The sequence below is a fragment of the Thalassophryne amazonica genome, chromosome 9 (genome assembly GCF_902500255.1).
Source record: "Thalassophryne amazonica chromosome 9, fThaAma1.1, whole genome shotgun sequence".
In the NCBI taxonomy this organism is placed as follows: Eukaryota; Metazoa; Chordata; class Actinopteri; order Batrachoidiformes; family Batrachoididae; genus Thalassophryne; species Thalassophryne amazonica.
Window position 1 is genome coordinate 95,586,057 of NC_047111.1, and position 18,949 is coordinate 95,605,005.

The following is an 18,949-nucleotide window of genomic DNA, read 5'->3' on the forward strand; positions in this document are numbered from 1 at the left end:
ACTGCCTTTGATAAAGATGATGACCATGTTTGACATTTTAATTTGTGTTTCTTTATTTTTCATGCATTTGTTTTGTATACACAATATGAATGAGCCATTAGCTCTGTTAACAGTTTATAAATATAATACAGAGATAAACTGTGACTGTTAATACTGCGATTTACTGCCTTTGATAAAGATGATGACCATGTTTGACATTTTAATTTGTGTTTCTTTATTTTTCATGCATTTGTTTTGTATACACAATATGAATGAGCCATTAGCTCTGTTAACAGTTTATAAATATAATACAGAGATAAACTTTTGACTGTTAATACTGCGATTTACTGCCTTTGATAAAGATGATGACCATGTTTGACATTTTAATTTGTGTTTATTTTTCATGCATTTGTTTTGTATACGCAATATGAATGAGCCGTTAGTTCTGTTAACAGTTTATAAATATAATACAGAGATAAACTGTGACTATTAATAAGGTGATTTACTGCTTTTGATAAAGATTATGACCATGTTTGAGATTTTATTTTGTGTTTATTTATTTTTCATGCATTTCTTTTGTATACGCAATATGAATGAGCCATTAGCTTTGTTAACAGTTTATAAATATAATACAGAGATAAACTGTGACTATTAATACTGCAATTTATTGCCTTTGATAAAGATGATGACCATGTTTGACATTTTAATTTGTGTTTCTTTATTTTTCATGCATTTGTTTTGTATACGCAATATGAATGAGCCGTTAGTTCTGTTAACAGTTTATAAATATAATACAGAGATAAACTGTGACTATTAATAAGGTGATTTACTGCTTTTGATAAAGATTATGACCATGTTTGAGATTTTATTTTGTGTTTATTTATTTTTCATGCATTTGTTTTGTATATGCAATATGAATGTGCCATTAGCTCTGTTTAACAGTTTATAAATATAATACAGAGATAAACTGTAACTGTTAATACTGCGATTTACTGCCTTTGATAAAGATGATGACCATGTTTGAGATTTTATTTTGTGTTTATTTATTTTTCATGCATTTGTTTTGTATACGCAATATGAATGTGCCATTAGCTCTGTTAACAGTTTATAAATATAATACAGAGATAAACTGTGACTATTAATAAGGTGATTTACTGCTTTTGATAAAGATTATGACCATGTTTGAGATTTTATTTTGTGTTTATTTATTTTTCATGCATTTGTTTTGTATATGCAATATGAATGTGCCATTAGCTCTGTTTAACAGTTTATAAATATAATACAGAGATAAACTGTGACTATTAATAAGGTGATTTACTGCTTTTGATAAAGATTATGACCATGTTTGAGATTTTATTTTGTGTTTATTTATTTTTCATGCATTTGTTTTGTATATGCAATATGAATGAGCCATTAGCTTTGTTAACAGTTTATAAATATAATACAGAGATAAACTGTGACTATTAATACTGCAGTTTACTGCTTTTAATAAAGATGATGACCGTGTTTATGGTTTTATTTTTTATTGATTTCTTTTTTGTGCATTTGTGTTTGGGATCCTGGGAATGTGCGGTTTGTATGACTTGACCATTGAACTTACCCAGCAGCCCCTGCGGTGCATAAACTCGAAACCGGCTTATTCCATATGCATTGAACAGAACAATACTCCACCTCACAGTTCAGTCACTGCCATGGCTGCTGTGTTTTACTAATCATTTGCTCGGCCACTCACGTTTTTGTCCTGATTTGACACCATTTGGTTTCCATCTTTTGTCCAAACATGAGCAAAAAAGACCGAATCCTGGCGTGAAGACATCATGTCTGCCCTACTTTTTTGAACAGTGGGATGAAAGTAAAATACCCAATGAGCTCCTCTCACAAGCACAAACCTACCATTCAGTCAACTATTGTACATGCCATACAGGAAAGTCAACCATTTACTTTGGGGACACTGCCCAATTTAAAAGTGTTCATTTTAGTAATTTGTTTACTAAATACATATCTAGGCCCAATAAAAATAAAAAAAAAAATCATGGCATGATGCTTGAGGGGAGCATTACCTTGTCATGGCACTGAGGAAAACTCCCAGTATCCCAACTTTAATTATAATATTACCTAAACTGGTGCCCGAAGTATGAATGCAGTTGTAATTTATTACATGAAAGCTATAGTTCTTCCAGTTTGGTTAAATCTTGTGTGAAATATTCGCTGTGTTTGACATTATGTATTTGACAGGATTTCACTTGGAAAAAAAAAAGCTGCATTACTCTCAATCTTGATCTTAATCTCAATTTTGATCTTTTTTTTAATTCTTTTGGTCTTGGCATGTTCTCAGCCATTAAAATTCTACGATTTATTTAGCAGTTCAAGTATATAATCAGTTTTGTACTGATTCAAAGTTTTTTTTTTTTTTTTTATGTGACAAAGGATGTTGGAGGACAAATATAGCAGCCTCAAATGGTTTTATCTCTGCTTCCTCCTGTGAGGAAGGAAAGAGGCTTTGCAACAGTTGGCAGCAGAATGGACTGTCTATGGTTCAAATGTTCTATGGCATTAAACACATACAGAACATAATAAGCATTGGTGAGAATTTTTTTCATTGTGTTACTTCTGAACCAAATTTGTATTTTAACGTTCACTTTTTTGGGTTGCATTTTAAATGATCCTTTTCCAGAATTCTTAGAACCAAATGCAATGCCAGCTAATCATGTTCAAGGTAAGGCTGTGGAATGTAACAGCATACATCTTTAAAACATTACAAAGCTCTGTTGTTAAAAGCTACATTGGACTCTATCTTCTGTCACTAATACTGCAATTAACAAACAAGGCTATGATGGACACGCTGTTTAGCTTAACTGGAGCTAGATATCTATTTCCAAAGTTATTTCTCTTTACATGCTAACCTGTCCATCAGAAATTGAAGCTGAGACCAAAAAGAGGTACAGTTGTACATGGCTCATTTTTTCCAGGGAGACCACACCATATTTTGCTTTAGTTGCCTGTTAACCCTCTGTGGTCCAAGGGCATTTTTTGAACAGTTCACTCACCTGGCATAAATGTTTTATTATTGCTGTTAACAGCTCTCCTTGCATCCCACAATCAAGTTTTATGTCTCTTTTTTCAGTACAACCTGTGCTTTCAGAATATATATGTTTTTGTTGTGTTTTATAAGTGTAATAAAGGTTTACAATCAGAAACAGGCAAGGAAAAAATAAAGCAAAAATAATTTTACACACATTTATTCAAAACACACAGCAAACTATAATAAACAACTGTTTTGACACTTTATAAATGTAATTTGAGGTCTTGTGTGAAAGACTGTACAACAAAAAGATTCAAACAATAAACACAAAAGCATATTTTGAACAATATATACAAAATGGTCTATGCGTTTTGCTGTCCATTGCTATGGTAAACAGTGCTTTATGTCGAGAAAGCAACAGTTACAGTAACATTCACATGCAAACTAGTGGAGCAATCCTGATAGCTACACACTCTTTGTTTGAGCATGTGAGATTGTCATCAGAGGCTCTCCGTCTGCTCCGTCTGCTTTCACTTATCACTGTGCGTAATGGAGCAGGGTGCACTGATTATGTACTAATAGTATGTACTCATTGAAGCACCCAGGGGGCTATTCAAATGGGCCAACTAGTAACATATCACTCCTGAAAACAATCTTTGGCTTTTCACGTGAGGTAAATCTGCCCTACGATTGGATTTTGGAAAACCATGTGACGGTGAACCAATTCCGATTGGACACTCACATTGCACACATCATCACACACTTTCTAAAAGTTTCTGTTTTGATACACTGAAAAATAAGATGGACGACTGAGATGTTTTGAGCCTGACCCAGAAAAAAGTAGGATCAGTCATCCCTTGTATAAAGTTTCTGGTTTTGTTTCTGTTTCTAGCACAATATAATTTGTTTTTGGTTTTTGTTTCAGTCCTTCAGCAGGGTCAAACCCTTGGCTACAACTGTGAGTGATTGGTGTCTGTCTGTCTGTCTATCTATCTATCTATCTATCTATCTATCTATCTATCTATCTATCTATCTATCTATCTATCTATCTATCTATCTGTCTGTCTGTCTGTCTGTCTGTCTGTCTGTCTGTCTGTCTGTCTGTCTGTCTGTCTGTGTGTGTGTGTGTGTGTGTGTGTGTGTGTGTGTGTGTGTGTGTGTGTGTGTGTGTGTGTGTGTGTGTGTGTGTGTGATACCCTCAAATAACCTAAATAAAGCCTCAGAAGGACACTTCCAGTGCTTTTGGATCATTCTGCAGTTTGCGTAACAGTGACTCACAAGGCATTTTAAGTCCGCAGGCTTTAATTAGAGCCTCCGGGAGTTAGGAAGAAGTAGAATAATTCAACACATAGTTACAAAGATTAAACATCTTCATGATGCAATCTTTTAAAGAAAATATGATAAAAGTTGCAAATGTTCAATGCATTTTTTTGTGTGTTCTGAACTGGTAAATATGGAAACTGTGACTTGCAGGTGTAATAATGAAACAAAAAAAGTTTGCAGCGACAACCACCTGACCACATTCCCAAAGCCATTGTGGAGTGCTGCATAGTTAATTAAAGCAAGGACACCACTCTACATCTGTCACATCACTTGGCATTCATTTTAATTATATATTTTTGCCGATCTGTTCTTCCTGATGTGAGAGGGGATGCCGTACATGAAACAACATCTGCTGAGGTATGTCACATGAGCTTCAACATCTGTCCTTGTTTTTGCGCCGCCTATCAATCATCAGAGCCGCGTCTCGTACGCGTTTATGTTTGCATGTCGAGCGTCCGCAAACACAGTCGAGAGCTGAGTCCTTACATCTCTGCTGCAGTCACAATTAACAGTCTTTTTCTGAAAAAGCAATTCGACACAGAGATTGGCACTACACAAAAATACCTAGATACACCCTGTGGCTTGCAGTCATTCCGGTCCCTTATGTTGTCCATCAAGGAGATGGTGGTGACTGTTCTCCAAAGTGACTCCACCCACAAAGGCTTGTGATCACCTAAGCTGTCAGGTAGCATCTGCCGAATCTACCAACCAGCCGACTGTGAGACTGGCTCTGAAGATATCTCAACTGAAAATATGTCACCTGCATGTGTTCAGAACTCGGCAGCACATTCAAAACTTCTATTTTTATTAATTTTCATGTGGCAAACTTTATCTGCAAAGCTCTGACAAGCATCAGACTTTTATGTGCAATGTTGCTGCATGATGTATGGTGCTGCCTTTAAAGATTATGTCAAATTGCCACTACTGAAATATGGTGTATGCTGATGTCACATATTTTCCATGTGAAATGATGGACATCTTCTCAGTATCGCTGGAGCAATCTGGAGGCCAGTTGTTAACTCTGTCATTCTGAAACGTATCTGTGGTCACTCAGTAAAGCTCAAAAGTGAGTAAAGGCATCAGTCATATTTGGTTCCAATCTTGGATGCACTTTATTTGCTTAAGGGTTAGGTTGCCATTACAATTTACGTTTCATACAGTTGTAGCTGTCATGGGTCACAATTTTGCTCTAGTTCTGTTTTGCTGTTTTTGTCAAGTATTATAAGTCATTCAGAGTTATTCCTGAGGCCTGACTAACTTCAGAATTATAACTCTGCTTTTTGCAGATGGTGTGGTTTTGTTGGCTTTATCACACAGTGGCGTCCAATGCACATTGGCCAGACTTGAGGGCGAATAGGGACTGAGATGAGAATCAACACATACACATCTGAGACCATCGTTCTCAGTTGGAAAAGGGTGGATTGTCTCATCTGGGTCAGGGGAGAGTTGCTGATATGTGCCCAATAGTACACAGCACTGACATTTTTTTTCCAACTGAACACTCCAATTGGTTCAAAATGCTGTTACCAGACTTTTGACACAAAGCAGAAAGTTTGACCACATTACACTCATTTTGGCATCTCTTCACTGGCTTCCTGTTCCTGTGAGATCAGATTTTAAGGTTCTGCTACTAGCCTATAAAATTGTTCACGGACTGGCACCTCCTTACTTAGATGGCCTAATTAAACCCTACATACCAGCCCAGGCTTTGCATTCTCAGGGTGCAGGACTACTTTGTGTCCCTAGGGTGAATAAAAAGTCTGCGGGTCACAGAGCTTTCTCTTATCGTACCCCTGTTATGTGGAATAATCTCCCTGCATCAATAAAACAGTCAGATTCTGTGGAGACTTTCAAGTCCAGACTTTCCCTTTCGTATGGCTAGCATACTGGCATTGTACACTACTATGCTTTTTACTGTTTTAACCCTCTGGAGCCAATGCTGTCATATATGACGGCTAAGACCAAGCTTTACTAAATTATAAATAACTTTTTAATGATATGAGATAGAAACTTTCTTTTTTTTTTGCTGAAAAGTTAACTCCACAGACTTTCGAGCCAGCGATATACCATCTTTGTACTCCTCATAGAAGCTGTGTGATGATGTGCACAATGTGAATGTCCAATCAGAATTGGTTCACCGTCACATGGTTTTCCATAATCCAGTCGTAGGGCCGATTCACCTCACGTGAAAAGCAAAAGATTGTTTTCAGGAGTGATATGTTGGCCCATGTGAATAGGCCCTGGGTGCTCCAATGAGTACATACTATTGGGCTCCAAATGCACCCTGCGCCATTACGCACAGCAATCAGTGAAAGCAGACGGAGAGCCTCTGATGACAATCTCACGTGCTCAAACAAAGAGTGTGTAACTATCAGGATTGCTCCACTAGTTTGCATGTGAATGTTACTGGATAACTCTGTTGCTTTTACCATGAAGACAAAAAAAAAACAAAAAACATATAGACCATTTTGTATATATTGTTCAAAAGGTGCATTTGTGTTTATTGTTTGAACCTTTTTGTTGTACAGTCTTTCACACAATACCTAAAATTATGTTTATAAAGTGTCAAAACAGTTGTTTATTATAGTTTGCTGTGTGTTTTGAATACATGTGTGTGGAAAATTATTTTCTGCTTTACTTTTTCCTTCCTTATTTTTGATTGTAAACCTTTATTACACTTATAAAAGACATAAAAAGCATATATATATTATTAAAGTACAGGTTGTCCTGAAATAAAGAGATATAAAACTTGATTGTGGGATGCAGGGAGAGCTGTTAACAGCAATAATAAAACATTTATGCCAGGCGAGTGAACTGTCCAAAAAATGCCCCCAGACCCCAGAGGGTTAAATTAATTTTATTCAGAAACAGTGCGGTCCACGGCCTCAACTTTTTCTAAATTCTGGGTCTTTTAGTGAAGCTTAGGGCTAGTGGCCGGTGATCACCTTAGTATTTCTTTTGTTCTTCTTGTTGCTGAATGCTTAGAATTTATGCTGTATTTGTTGTCTTTTTTATGCCTGATTCTGGTTTTTTTTCCCCCTTTTGTTTCAGGTGCGGCTTCATCCAGGGATGGGTGTGGTGCATGTTTTCTGAGGCCATCCTGTCTTGTGCACCGGCAACATCTCCTGTATATTCAATTTGTGAACTGTTTTATAATTTGTGTCTGTAGCATGGCCCAAGCAGAGGGGCACCCCTTTGAGTCTGGTCTGCTTGAAGTTTCTTCCTCAGAGAGTTTTTCCTTACCACTGTCACCTATGTGCTTGCTCTGGGGGTTGGTAAGGTTAGACCTTACTTGTGTGAAGCACCCTGAGGCAACTTTGTTGTGATTTCGAGCTATATAAGTTAAATAAATTGAAATTGAACTGAATTGAAAACACTTTAATGCAATAAATTAAGAGGGTTCTGGGATCACTTCCCATCTGTGTGGAGTTTGCATGTTCACCCCATGTTTGCATAGGGTCCTTCTAGGTGCTTCAGCTTCCTTCCACTCCCAAAGACATACAGGTTAGGTGAATTGGTGACTCTACATTGACTGTAGGTGTGGGTGCGAATGTGAATATACTTGTCCGTCTATACATGGCCCTGCTGGATGCACCCCATTTCTCACGCTGTGACTGCTGGGATAAGTTCCACTCCCCATGACCCTTGATTGAAGCAAGCGAGTATAGAAAATGAAAAAAATAAAAGAATGTAGGAAGCAGAAAGTGAATGCTTTAACACAAGAACACTTTAATGCAAGAACCTTAGGATTAAAATACTAGTAACTACAAATAGGCAATCAACTGCTTTACCTCTCAGACAGACTGTTGCTATTTGGAGTGATTACCATGTGCTTGACCTGAGCCTGTTTTGACCATTCTCCCTGCCTGTCATTAAACTGGCTCCTGTTTTTTTATTCAATTTTTCCTTTCATTATAGTTCTCTGCACTGGTTCCTTGCCTAGATTCACTACCATAGCCTTGACGAGGTTATGCATCAATTTTCCACCCCTTATCCAATCCTTTGTCAAAGTCGTAGACTGTTACGTTATGTAGCCCAGACTGGTACAATCACCAGGTCAGCCTGGAGTTTCTAGATGTTCCCATGCCAGGTGGGTTATATAACCCATACATCATATTCTGGGTCTCCCTGTCCTTTTCAACCAGGTGGAGATGTCCAGAAAATCTCCAAAGGGAGGCACCCAGCAGTCATCTTAACCAATGTCAAAACTCCTCACCCTTTCTAAACTGCTGAGCAATCTCATTCACACAGTTACTACTTAAAGTTCATAACCATACTTTTGAAGGTAAGATGAACTGGTAGCCTAAATTAAGTGCTTCACCTTCTGGATAAGACCTTCTGGATAACTCCCTTCTTTACCTCAACAGCCAAAAAGCAGTGCTCACATTGCTGCTGACACACCTCCTATCTGTCTGTCAATCTCCAACTTAATTTGTCACTCTCTTGTGAACAAGACCCCGAGATACTAAAACTCCATCTCTTGGGGCAGGAACAATTTCCCAACCTGAAGGGTGCAATCTACAAGTTTTCAGCTGAAGACGATGGCCTCACATCCTTAAATGCTGATTCTTATCAAGACTACGTCATGCTTATCTGCAAACCACTGCAATGAGCACACAGTTTAACAAATGACTAGAACTGCACCAATGACAAAAAAGTAGTGACAAAATCGTGGTCCAAAATAATGGCCTCAAAAATTTTCCCCATAATTCTGTCTTTGTCATGCAATAGATTTTATTCTCAATTTAAAGTGGGAAGTGTCCTGTTGAATGATTAAGAAGGTCAAAAAAAAAGTTCTCCAACAGTAAATTATCATCCTAAAAAATAATGTAGCAATATCTTTGACATACTGCCATTTGGGACCCTTCCAAATCTATGTGGAAACAATTGCTAGATTTTACTTGTGTACACATGCATGTTTGTGTGCGTGCGTGTGTGTGTGTGTGTGTGTGCGCAGAGTGCAATGGTACCAAACGTATGAAACCAAATTTGCACTCAAAATGGAACCAAACTGCACTGCACTAAATGCAATGCAACACAAATGGGCCAATTAATCCATGTCATGTGACATACAAAGCACCAATCAAATGACAATGCACTCAGCCGTTATATAATTCTTTTTGTCATAGTTGTAGTCAGAGTTATAATTGTGGGCATAGGTTTAGTCATCACTTTTCCTTCTAACAACACTCAATAAGCGTTTGGGAACTCAGGACGCTAACTGTTGAAGCTTTGTAGGTGTAATTCTTTCCCATTCTTGCCTGATGTACAACTTCAGTTGTTCAACAGTCCAGGGTCTCCATTGTTGTATTTTGTGCTTCATAATGCACCACATTTTCAATGGGCGACAGGTCTGGACTGCAGGCAGGCCAGTCTAGTAACCGTACTCTTTTACTACGAACCCACGCTGTTGTAACACGTGCAGAAAGTGACCTGCCATTGTCTTGCTGAAATGAGCAGGGACATCCCTGAAAAAGACGTTGCTTGGATGGCAGCATGTGTTGCTTCAAAACTTGGATATACTTTTCAGCATTGCTGGTGCCATCACAGATGTGTAACTTGCCCATGCCATGGGCACTAACCCTAACCCTAACCATCACAGATGCTGGCATTTAAAATTTGTAATTGTAATTGTCTAATGTAGTTTTACTTCCGTGTGTTTTTATATTTGTCTTATTTATTGGTATTTTATTGTATGGATGACTTGTGTATGTATGTATGCTCTCGGGCAGATGAATTTCCCATTACAGGGGATGAATAAAGTATCTATCTATCTATCTATCTATCTATCTATCTATCTATCTATCTATCTATCTATCTATCTATCTATCTATCTATCTATCTATCTATCTATCTATCTATCTATCTATCTATCTATCTATCTATCTATCTATCTATCTATCTATCTATCTATCTATCTATCTATCTATCTATCTATCTATCTATCTATCTATCTATCTATCTATCTATCTATCTATCTATCTATCTATCTATCTATCTATCTATCTATCTATCTATCTATCTATCTATCTATCTATCTATCTATCTATCTATCTATCTATCTATCTATCTATCTATCTATCTATCTATCTATCTAGCGCTGGTAACAATCTGGATGGTCGTTGTCCTCTTTTGTCCAGAGTCCATGACGTCCATGATTTCCAAAAACAATTTCAAATGTGGACTCATCAGACCACAGCACACTTTTCCACTTTGCATCTGTCCATTTCAAATGAGCTCAGGCCCAGAGAAGGCGGTGTCATTTCTGGATGTTGTTGATGTATGGCTTTTGCTTTGCATTGTAGAGTTTTAACTTGCACTTGTAGATGTAGCGACAAACTGTGTTAACTGACAAAAGTGTTCCTGAGCCCATGCGGTAAGATCCTTTACACAATGATGTCAGTTTTAAATGCAATGCCGCCTGAAGGATCAAAGGTCACAGGCATTCATTGTTGGTTATCGGCCTTGCCGCTTACATGTAGAAAGTTCTCCAGATTCTCTGAATTTTCTGATTATATTATGGACTGTAGATGATGGAATCCCTAAATTCCTTGCAACTGAACATTGAGAAACATTGTTCTTAAACTGTTGGGCTATTTTTTCATGCAGTTGTTCACAAAGTGGTGATCCTCGCCCCAGCTTTGCTTGTGAACAGCTGAGACATTTTGGGATGCTCCTTTTATAGCCAATCATGAGTGTCCTCAGTTCCAAAACACTTATTGAGTGTTGTTAGAAGGAAAGGTAATGTACCACAGTGGTAAACATACCACTGTCCCAGCTTTTTTCAAACATGTTACAGGCATCCATTTCAAAATGAGCAAATATTTGCACAAAAACAATAAAGTTTATCATTCTGAACATTAAATGTCTTGTCTTTGTCATGTATTCAATTGAATATAGGTTGATGAGGATTTGCAAATCATATTCTGTTTTTATTTACATTTTACACAATGTCCCAACTTTATTGGAATTGGGGTTGTAACTACTTGTAAAACATTTACAAAGCAGTCTTTTTTATTAGCTACTCATTGGTAAGAACATAAATAGATGGCTTAATAATTATTCATAATAAAATATGTAATGTCTATAAAAGATTTATAAATGTTTTTTTTTTTAATTCTCTATAAACCATTCAAGAAAAGCTGATCATTAATAGTTCATAATTTAAAAACATAAAATCAGACACTATTCATTTGTGATAAAAATACTTTACAAATCATATTTTATTGTCTTTACATTTTTTTCTCACAAATTATTAAGCATTCTTTTTATGAGCTACTCATTGGTAAGAACATAAATAGATGTCTTAATAATTATGAATAACAAAATATGTAATGTCTTTATAAAACATTTATAAATTATTTTCAGGCTTGGGGAGTAACGGCGTACATGTAACTGCATTACGTAATTAGGATACAAAAAAAAAGGTAACTGTATTCCGCTACAGTTACAGACAAAAAGACGTATTCAGATTACAGGTATATTTAGTAAAAATGGGGATTACTTTGCAGGATTACAATTATCCAGAATTCTAGCTAGCGCAAACTTGCGTTACGGCCTGTTACGCTATAATTTTGGACCGTTACACTTATTTTGGACCATTACGATTTTCAATACAGCGTCTGTAATCAAACGTTTCTGCAGCACGACTCCAGTTTGAAGCGTGAATCGAAGCAATGCTTCGATTCAATGGCTCGTGGCTCTTTGATTCGCTGCTCTTCAGAAGCGGTAAGTCCGCTTCTTCACCCCTCTGAAAGCCATTAAAATATCATGAGTCACTTTTGTGTGGATTAAAGTCACTAACTGGGACTCTGGTCTTGTTGCAGTCGAAAAACGAGAATCGGCCTCCGTTTTGTCACAGCTTCAAATGCTGCGCGGAATTAATAACTTCAAAACAAATTGCCGCTTTAAATAAAATGACACCTCTTACAAACGTTGCAATACAGACAATAAACTACAATCGACTAAAACGTTTTTTCCTCCTAAAATGAGACATGTTGCATTCTTTATAAACCTGACCTGCAGCACATCTGCAAGAGCTCAGCTCATATGTATGGAAATACATACATGCCAATAATAATGTCTGAAAGGAAATGCTTTTGACAAAAACTAACAGATTTTATTTCTGTTGATGTCCAGAGATCAAGGATCCACCATGTAGAGTTTATTATGTCCAGAGTTTAAGAATCCAGTAACCAATTTCATATTTATTTACTTTAAGACTCAATAAAATGTTGTTCAATTTCAATTTAATCAGCTTATGAAGCACCAAATTACAACAAAAGCCATCTCAAGGTGCCTCACACAGAACAGTTCAACATAAAAAATTTAAATAAATAAATAAATAAATCAAATACCTAATTAAAAACAGAAGTAAAATAATAAAACATAACAAAATAAAAACTACTCGTAAGAAAGAGAATAAAAATAGGTTTTAAGTCTTGACTTAAAAATGTCCACGGACTCCGAATGCCTCACTGAGGGCCATGTACTGGCTAACCCAGAATGAGATTGCCCACTCAACAAACTTCCCCAGCCTTATGGACATGATGAAGGAACTTGGGCTGTCGTACCTGGCTTTTCCCCTTTGGGTACCCCTAGAATGGCCAATTTTTAGCTTAAATTCTCAAAAGCTGCCCCCCTTCTGCAACCCCCCCGGTCGCTTCCCTCTCTCAACATTACCACTACGTTAGAATTTTATCCTAGCTAGAACCCTGTTATCTGTATAGAATTTTTTTTCTTTGAAAGGAAAATGTCCCTTCATGAACAGCGACATGACGTCTCCTAACCGGGCAAAATATTGATGAAGTAACCGGATGTTAATGCATTTTCAATGGAGATCCGCGACTGGACACACTCAGAAAAATGCTCGCAAAATACGTGTTAAAAAATGCCATTTTGACCTGGATATTGAGCCAGTAAAATTAAATTACATTAAATTATGTCAGGAAAGTATTAAACTTACTCTGACACACACACATTCCCAAATATTAGTGTTGAAAGTTATACGGATCTGCGCTGTTCAAGCTACTGAGCTGAGGCATCCTGCTGCAGCAGCTGTTCAGCGCAGCGCGGCTCCTAAAACCATTACAATACATTTATATACATATTATATTTTTACACAATTATCCTTTATTGACCGAGTTTCATTCATGAAGTCAGTGGTGTGGGTACACATCTCTATGTGTGGGTGTGACTGTGAGCGGCACAGCACGGGTCATTATAATCTCATTATTTTAAGGTGCAAATTAAAAAAAAAACAGTCTCGTCAACAACTCGTCTTGTCAACAATGACAAGTATTTTAACTAGACATTGGTCTAGCAGTGGAAAATATCAACTAGACATAAGTGAAGAGTTAATGGTCCGTGTCATCGGGCGACACAGGTACGGCAGGAGACATACAGCTGTTTATCATCCAAATATCACGGACAAAGTGACAAGAAGAACCAAAACCACTTACTTATGGAAGGAAATATTGTCTCCCTTGTTCTTCCGTTTGTGGCTTTGCCAACATGTGCAGCTTTCTGGCATATTCCACCTGTTTCTTGAACTTCTATGCACGCAAATCACTAACTTGCCCGGAATTAAAATGCCGATCACGCCTCCTTACTGACAGTATTTACTTAATGGTTTTCATTATGCTGTTGTTCTTATTTTGAAAGTTCAATAAGTGGACTGATATGTTAAACATGGTATGAATTTACTGAACAAGTAGCAGACTTTTTTTTTTGTTTTGTATATTGTTCTGCAAGCCACTTTTAATTAAAAATTCATCCGCACACTCCTGAGTTTTCATTATCCTTCATTTGTTTGGCATTTTTTGTTGAAAATTTAGCAGGTGAACAATGGGTGTGTTTAAAACAATACTGTGGGTGCTCTTAATTCATAATGTGAAGTAAAACAAGAGCATGCCATGTAAAAGAAACAGTTTTATTTTTGCTTAATAAACTGTACTATGTAGTCAAGACTATTTCTATTTAGTTTCTTTTGTCTGTATTAGCATATTTGATATTGGAATCCAGAAGTAATTGAAAGTAATCAAATTACATTACTTTAAAATTATGGTACTTGGATTATGTTACTGATTACATTTTTCAACAGGTAACTAGTAACTGTATCGGAATACATTTTTAAAGTAACCCTCCCAACCCTGATTATTTTTTAATTCTCTATAAACCATTTAAGAATCCCACAATAATGACTTCTCTCTGCACCTGTTATTTGTTGATCACATTCCTCTTCTGTTCTTTTAGCTGCTACCTGCTCTCTGCTCTCTAATTCATTCCTCTTTTCCTTTTTAGCTCTCTCAAATACTGTATGTATGGTTAAGGAGGTCCTCATATTGGGCCTCATGTATCAACGTGTGTACGGCGATATTTGAGTGTATATGGGGTGTACGCCACGGCTGCGCTACTTGGCATTTATCAATGTGGCCGTTGGCGTATGGTGCGCTGAAAATATACACCAGGTCGAGAGGTGGCGTAAATTATACACCAAAATGAACCAGCGCTGGAATCCACATAAAAATTAAACTGATCAACATGATAAACAGTGCCATTATACAAATCAATGCGTATGTTACATAAATAACACTTTCCTGATTATACTACATAATAATCAATACAAATCCCGCTTTTGCAGGATTGCTGGTCTATCGAGCACGATCCGTGGTCACAGCGCTGACTGCAAAGAAAGCGCTGCTCGCCTTTTTCTCCAGACATCGAGCCTGGAGCCAGAGCAGCGCTGAGCTTAACTTTATGTGGTGTGATCGTTTTAGACAATGAAATTGATAATTACAACTGTAGTGTTGTCATTCCCTTCGCCCATGCTGCAATCAGGTTTTGTCATCTCCATTCGTTTGTTACAATAAAATAAATAAAGAAATTCATTTTAAAAATAAAGAAATCTGAAAAATTAGGTGTGTCTTATTAATTGAGCGAGCAAATATCCACATGTCAAGAATTATTGACATGTGAAAAGAGAATACAGCGGCCCCTCGCTATAACGCGGTTCACCTTTCGCAGCCTCACTGTTTCACGGAGTTTTTAGTCCAATTTTGCATGCTTTTTTTTTTACAGTGTTCTGTGTTCTGCGTGTCTGTTTATAAGAATCTTCTCGCCCAGAAGAAAAAAGAGTGCTAACAAGTACTCTTAACTGTGTTCTTCACTCGGAAAAAGACACCTGCAGCGAAGTGTGAGTGGAAAAAGGTGCAACGTCAGGACGCAGAGGCGCGATCTGTGAAATACTGGTCAGTCACTATTAATAATTTCTTATGTGTCCAACCTCGTGCTATTATTTTATGTTTATTTATTTATTTATTATTATTATTATTATTATTATTACTCCTTATTTTTATTTAATTTATTTAAATTTCTTAATTTTACTTTTTAGCACCCAATCGTTTATTTATCTTATGTTTTATTAACCCTCTGGGGTCTGAGTACATTTTTTGGACAGTTCACTCGCCTGGCATAAATGTTTTATTATTGCTGTTAAAAGCTCACCCTGCATCCCACAATCAAGTGGTATGTCTCTTTTCAGGACAACCTGTACTTTCAGAATATATATGCTATAGTGGTGTGTTATAAGTGTAATAAAGGTTTACAATCAGAAATAAGAAAGGAAAAAAATAAAGTGGGGAAAAAAAATTTCACACATTTATTCAAAACACACAGCAAACTATAATAAACAACTATTTTGACACTTTATAAAGGCAGTTTGGGATCTTGTACAAAAGAATGTACAAAATACAGGTTCTAACAATATGATACACAAATGCACATTTTGAACAATATATACAAAATGGTGTATGCGTTTTATTTGTCTTTATGCCACATCTCAAAGCAATTTCTGCCTGTTATTACACAAAGGTTTAAAACACAAACTTTTTAATTCCATGGAGTTGACTCCCTCTTGGAATGTGTTCCTGCACTGTAAACATCCTATCTTCACAGTTTGAGGCCTATTCACACCCCTCCCCCCCCCTTCATCCATATGCGTAAACAGCACTTTACGAGTGAGAGTGAGAGAGGCTTATTCAACAATATTCACTGGCCAAGTAGTGAATCATTCCTTACAGTGACACTCTTTGGTCCATCACGTGAGGTTGTATCAGGCCCTCTTACACTGATCACTTCCATTTATATGTGCAACGCTGTGCTTTTACGCATGGAGCCAGTAGCTAGAGGGCTATTCAAACAGCATTCACATGCCCAACAGTAAAGGGGCATTTACACAAGCATGCCTTTGCTTCATGACACATCATGACCTGTGTCGTGATGTGTTGTGCTGGAGAGTAAACTCGTCTTTAACTGGTGCAGACAGGATGCCAGAGGGGCACTGGTGTGCACTATTACGCACAGAGAATGTTTAAATGTTCAAAAAATCTTTCACGCACTAATCTCCAACACGACGTGCAGCTCATCAAGTGGAGTAAACAAGCAGTGAACAGTGCAAGTGGTGATGTCAGCGAATTGCATCAGAGTGCAGCTTGTCTAAACGATTATAACAAGAAATTAAATCAGGTATGAACCTTAAAATAAATACTTTAACAGCTGCAGACAAGAAGTAAAAAACACGCAACTGTTTTATCAAGCCATGACAATGTAAACAAGTCAAACAATTCCCTTTTTAGATGGCTCAAAATGCTTTCTGCAGCTTGTTAGGCCTGTGCAAACGGCTCCGGCTACAGCCTCCTCTGTGATTCAGGAAGTGATTAGAGCCATTTTCAACAGCCAATTTTCAGAAAGAAATGATTAATCTGCCACAAAATAATTTTTTATATACGCAGCATCAAGCGCAGAGCGCGTGGGCCCGGTAGAACAAAGAACAGCATCCAGCTGTGAACACAGCAGGTGGGTTAGTCACGACACAGTTCGTGCTGTTGCGTGAAACAAAGACATGCTTGTGTAAATGGGCCTTAACACATCGCTGCTCCTAACAATCTTTGGCCTACCATGTGAGACTGCTCTGCCCTATGATTGGATATTGGAAAACCATGTGACGGTGAATCAATTCTGATTGGACACTCACATTGCGCATGTCATCACACAGCTTCTGTTAGGGCTACAAGCATGGAGGACGGCTGAACCGAAGTACGAGGAGTGTACTTTTCAGCAAAAAAAGTAAGTTTCTATCTAATGTCATTAAAAAAACGGTGTATCATTTAATAAAACTTGCACTAAAACTTGTATACGATGGCACTGACCCCAGAGTGTTAATTACATTTCTTAATTTTCCATTTCTTAATGTCCCATTTCTTACATTTTTAAGCACCCAATTGTTTCTAGTAATATAACCTTATTATTTTTAAAACAAAAACAAATAAGATGTGATTTTACTTACCTCAATGACAAATGACTGCAACGCCAAGTGCAAATGATACTATACCGCTGACAGATGGCAGCAGCTCACACAATTCTTCAACACATTAAAATGCAGAGGAAGATGTCCTATCACACTCCCTGTTTTTGTTCTCATTGACGATGAACGTCCAAGGGGAAAGATTAAAATGAAAAACTGGTTTTATCCGTTTTTTGGACCATATGGACTAATGTTGCTTAATCGCTGGCGTTCTCACGCACACTTCCAGTGGACACCTCACCGAAAACGATGCTTAATCGACTATGCATGTAAGTGTTAGCGAAAGCTCGGCTAAAGCTGATTGGCTAACCGTTGTTGTACCAAATCTAACTGCTTAACGTATTCTAAGTTTGAAAATCATCAAGTGGACACTTTGTTTCCATCTGAGAGGCTATCTCTTTGATGTGAATTTATATCATCGGATGTAAAACTTCGTTAGATTTTTAAGACCAGTTAGCCGATTAGTCGCTATCGTTTAGCGACTAATGGCAACCTATTCTGAACCCATGTTTAGCTATCGGCTCAATTACTCGCAAATCAACACCACCTCCTAACCAAACATCACTTTAAAACTTTGAGACGAATGAGCCCGTAATCCTCATCTATTACCGCCATACCAATTCCTCAAAACAAAATATGCGTTAATAAGTATTTGTGAATTGATATAAAAAAGTGAATTGATCAACTGTTGGTGACTCTGCGTAACACATACAGTATATAACCCCAATTCCAATGAAGTTGGGACACTGTGTTAAATGTAAATAAAAACAGAATACAATGATTAGCAAATCCTGTTCAACCTATATTCAATTGAATACAGTTCCCAAATGCTTATTGAGTGTTGTTAGAAGTGAAAACAAAGGGATAAGCCAAAGGGACATACTTACATACTGATGCTCATTTCTATTTTGCTGACATTGTTTATAACATAAAAGTGGTGTCATTGTCAGTTTGGATTAATAATGACTTTTACCACATATTTTGTACAGATCCCAGCAGCAAATTTACAAAGTTCATTCCACTTTATCCCTGTGCAGGTGATGAAGGGTAACGTCATCACAACCATCCAACACTGTGATTTCATGTTTACACTTCAGTTAAAATAAAATATTAATGTGTATCTAATTGTTGTTTTTTTTCTGTCTAATACACAGTATATATACATACATAAACAAGCACACAAACAGTCCCACGCACACATACATGCACATATACCTGCAGATGGTACACAAAAATAGAGACATGGACACATTACAATTTCC

At 37.1% G+C, this 18,949-nt stretch overlaps 1 protein-coding gene across 2 annotated transcripts in view; it reads right to left on the bottom strand.

The window, feature by feature from the left end:
- The window catches only part of pcdh1a (protocadherin 1a), a 475,329-nt gene that overhangs the window by 393,418 nt on the left and 62,962 nt on the right, over positions 1-18,949 (bottom strand). The gene's annotated exons all lie outside the window — the stretch shown is intronic.